Source organism: Orycteropus afer, unplaced genomic scaffold (genome assembly GCF_000298275.1).
Source record: "Orycteropus afer afer isolate SDZICR_OR568_19922 unplaced genomic scaffold, OryAfe1.0 scaffold00051, whole genome shotgun sequence".
In the NCBI taxonomy this organism is placed as follows: domain Eukaryota; kingdom Metazoa; phylum Chordata; class Mammalia; order Tubulidentata; family Orycteropodidae; genus Orycteropus; species Orycteropus afer.
Window position 1 is genome coordinate 3,049,719 of NW_006921638.1, and position 4,664 is coordinate 3,054,382.

General features: G+C 38.0%; 1 protein-coding gene across 1 annotated transcript in view; it reads left to right on the plus strand.

Moving 5' to 3' along the window:
• The window catches only part of NPAS3 (neuronal PAS domain protein 3), a 1,311,878-nt gene that overhangs the window by 180,764 nt on the left and 1,126,450 nt on the right, over positions 1-4,664 (plus strand). The gene's annotated exons all lie outside the window — the stretch shown is intronic.

Genomic DNA, 4,664 nt, shown 5'->3' on the forward strand with positions numbered 1-4,664 from the left:
CTTTGGTGTCTTTTTATCTTCAAACTCTTAACTTTTGTAGTTTCATTATTAGGAAAAAAAAAAAAGTGCCTTTTTTCCTTAAAGTGCTTTCTGAATATATCTGGTGAGTTCTGATTTCTTTCTGCTTGTTGCAGAGCATTTTCTTTCATGGTTTACATTTACAAATAATCAGGCAACCCTGGAGCCTGTGAAGGCTGTTCTCTGAAATGGATACAAATTGGATGCTGGATGGAGCTGAAACTATTCTCCTGCCTGGACTGGTTTAGTTGATCACTCTATCACTGTATCTGTGCTATCTGTTTGTCTTTGGGTTTATTGCTTGATGTTAGTTGCCTAGATGGTGTCAATCTCTTCATCGGAAATGATGTAGTTATAATGCAAAATTATTTCTACTATTAAAAAAAAAAAAAAACTTGGTCAATCCTATTTATTATGGGTCTTGCCAGCCAGAGTTTGTAATTTGTTACGTATTATGTGATGATGCGTAGTTTGAAGAAACCTTTCCTTGAATACGAAGGGGGTCCTTTAAGGTCTGTATTAAAACACCAGTTGAACTGGTAACCATTCAGATAACGTGATAAACAGCATAGGAGACACTTGTTCATTTGTAGTTCAGCCAGTTTCATGGGTCTGAAATCACTACCTGCTCAAAGGTTGAGCTTTGTCAGTTTAGAGTCGGGAGCTTGGAGGGGGCACCAGGAATTTGGCTCATAGAAAAGCTTCTCTTCTAACTGTAAAAATTCTCTCAAGGGCTTGCTTTTTTAAGAGTCGGTGTTATTTGTAGTCAAGGTAGACACAGTAGGCAACACAGCTGTGACTGCCAAGGAAAGTCACTAGGGGGATATTCATAACAAGGAAATATTGGCAAATAAATGATGAAGAAGGGGAGGAAATCCCCAAGATGTTAAATTGGAGCACTGTCACTGAGATGATTAATGGTGTTGTGTATTTTAGTGAAGATGCTTATCTGAATTGTCTTGAAACTATAGTGTACATTTAATAGCACCTATAAAATAGCATGTGGTGCATGAGCACATTGAAGAGAAATGCCATGTATTCAGATTTTTTTTTCCTGAGTATTTTCTCCAACTCACTCTTGGGCATCTGGTTTTTGGAATGCTAGCATTAGATGTATATTCTATATAGAAATATATTTAATGTTAATTGGCATTTTTATAGGCGATTTATGTATAGGGTGTAACTAAAGCTAAAGAGGATTGAAGATTTTTTTTAATGATAGTTTTCTTTTCAGTACTGTGAAGGGATAACATAACCAATAATAGGGAAATGATGATCACTCGGAACCATCTTCCTAGGCAATCTTTCAGGGCCACAGGGCCACAGTGGGTGAAGGGCCAACCTTCTCTGAACCATGACATCAATACCACGTTTTTGAAAGTTTTTCAGTATTGTTATTAAAGGGGTGACTGTCTTAGAATATCTTCTACCTTTCAGTATCAAGCCATGGTCATCCTGATTCTGTGGCATGAATTATCACTTGTCTTGAGGGATTTTTTAATCACTGATGGCAGGTGCATTTTGGGGCAGGTTACTTTACCTGCTTGGACCTTAATAATACTGCTAGGTGTAGGGATAGATACAGACAAATGACATATAATCCTATTTTCAATGGCTTTATAGTCTATTAGAACAGCATTTTTCAAACTACTGGATTTTACCAAAATAGGAAGAAATGAATCCAGTTTAGTGGATGAAAAATTTAAAAAATGAAATGAAAGGGAAAGAAAAAAAATTGATGAATTATACCTAGCAAGAGGGTGTTTTATTTTGTGAGGCTACTGTTTCAGTTTTGTATGTATTTTTGTGTACATATGTAAATACTATACATATAGATGTGCACTGAATGGGTCATGAGGTTAAAATGTGTTTCTTGGTGTGGTTTGCATCCAAAAAAAGATTGAAAGCCAGTGTAATAGAGAGTCAGCTAGGTAAATAAATAAACATGCATGTAGTATATCATACATAAGGAGCAGTGAGTGGGAAAGAAAGGAGCGATCAATTCTATGGGAAGGGTTCTGGAATCTGGTCTATCATATGCAGTGATGTGTTTGAGTCAACTTGTATGAATGTAGCTGTTTCTTACATTGTGATCAGAGATCTCTTGTTATTACCTTGAAATCGAGGAAAGTGTTTGCACCATGGAAATTGGAAAATGCTATAGTTCAGGCATCATGGCTCCCTTCTACCCCCAGACCTGAATGTGAAACATTTACCAGTATATCACTGCTCATATATCTTCTAACTATAATTCTATGGCTTAATAATTATTGTGTATTATCTTTAATTCGGGACATAATATTTTATATGTTACATTTCAATTTTATTGGAATTAATAAAATGTGTTGTTTCTAGCTGTCCTCGAGTCAGCCTCTGACTCATGGTGACCCCATGGCCAACAGAACAAAATGCTACTTAATCCTGCACCATCCCCATGATTGGTTATGGCTTGGACCATTGTGATCCACTGGCTGATTTTTGGAAGTGGATTCCCAGTCTCTGTTTGAATGCTCTGCTGAAACCTGTTCAACATCATAGCAACATGCAAGACTCCCCTGACAGACAAGTGGTTGCTGCACGTGTGGTGCATTAGCTGAGCCTCAAATCCAGCTTCCCTTCTGGAAGGCGAGAGTTCTACCACTGAGCCACCCATGCCCTCTGATGAAAATTACCTGCTCTCAATAATTTCAATGATACTGAAAATTTAAACAAATGTGAATGTAAAGTCTGTGATTATTTCCAACTACCATAATGTATGGTTTCAAATTAATGGTAACAGTTACCCTAACTTCTTGCATTAAATCCTTGTGATGGCCAGTTTAGAACTTTAAGTTGTAATTAGAGATATTTTAGCAAAGAGTAGAAATAAGGTTTTTTGAAAAAAAAAAAAAACCACTATATTGTAATGAATTTGTTTGGGAAATGGCAAAGGTCTTTACAAATTAAAACAACTGTCAGTCTTGTTTTTTTATTAGTGTTCAAATATGAAGTAAAAGTATTATGTGTTGTTCTTAGATGCAGTCGAGTTGTCTCCGACTCATAGTGACCCTGAGTACAACAGAAGGAAACACTGCCCAGTCTTGTGCCAGCCTCACAGCCCTTGCTACACCCTAGCCCATCACTGCAGCCACTTTGTCAATCCATCTCATTGAGGGCCTTCCATTTTTTCCTTGACCTTCCACCTTACCAAGCATGATATCTTTCTCCAGGGAATGGTCCCTTCTGACAACATGAACGAAATAGGTGAGACGAAGTCTCTAAGGAACATTCCGGCTGGACTTCTTTTAGGATAGATTTGTTAGTTCTTTTGGCAGTCCATGGTACTTTTAGTATTCTTTGCCAACACCGCAACTCAAAAGCATCAACTTTTCTTTCGTCTTCCTGATTCATTGTCCAGCTCCCACATGCATATTAGGCTATTGAAAATACCATGGCTTCAATTAGGCACACCTTAGTCTTCAAAGAGACATCTTTTGTCTTCAGCACTTTAAGAGTTCTTTTGCAGCAGATTTTCCCAGTGCAGTACGTTGTCTGATGTTGACTGCTGCTCCCATTGGTGTTGATCATGGATCCAAGTAATTTGAAATCTTTGACAACTTCAATCTTTTCTCCATTTATCATGATGCTGCTTATTGGTCCAGTTGTGAGGATTTTCATTTTCTTTATGTTGAGATGTAATCCATACTGCAGGGTTTAGTCTTTAATCTTCATCAGTAAGTGCTTCAAGTCATCTTCACTTTCAGCAAGCGAAGTTGTGTCGTCTGCGTATCACAGGTTGTTAATGAGTCTTCCTCTAATCCTGATGCCATGTTCTTCTTCCTGTAGTCCAGCTTCTGAGGTTATTTGCTCAGCATACAGATTGAATAAGTATGGTGAAAGGATACAACCTCGACACCCTCCCTTCCTGATTTTAAATCATGCGGTATCCCCTTGTTCTATTCTAACGATAGCCTCCTGATCTATGTACAGGTTCCTCATGAGCACAATTAAGTGTTCTGGAATTCCCATTCTTTTCAGGACACAATATTTTATATGTAATTTGTTATGATCCACACGATTGAATGCTTTTGCATAGTCAATAAAACACCCGGAAAGATATTTCTGGTATTCTTTGTGTTCAGCCAGGATCCATCTGACATCAGCAGTGATATCCCTTGTTCTGCATCCTCTTCTGAACGCAGCTTGCACTCTGAAAGTTCTCTGTCAATATACTGCTGCAACCATTTTTGAATTATCTCCAGCAAGATGTTACTTGCGTGTGATATTAATGATATTGTTTGATAATTTCCACATTCAGTGGGATCACCTTTCTTTGGAATGGGTACACATGTGGACTCTTCCAGTCAGTTGGCCAGGAAGTTGTCTTCCAAATTTCTTGCCATGGACGAGTGAGTGCCATCAGCACAGCATCTGTTTGTTGAAACCTCTCAATGTGTATTCCATCAATTCCTGGCACCTTGTTCTTCACCTATTTCTTCAGTGCAGCTTTGACTTCTTTGTTCAGTATCATCAGTTCTTGATCATATGCCACCTCCTGAAATGGACCAATTCTTTTTGGTACAGTTACTCTGTATTCCTTCCATCTTCTTTTGATGTTTCCTGCATCATTCAGTATTCTGCCCATAGAATCTTTCAACATTGCAACT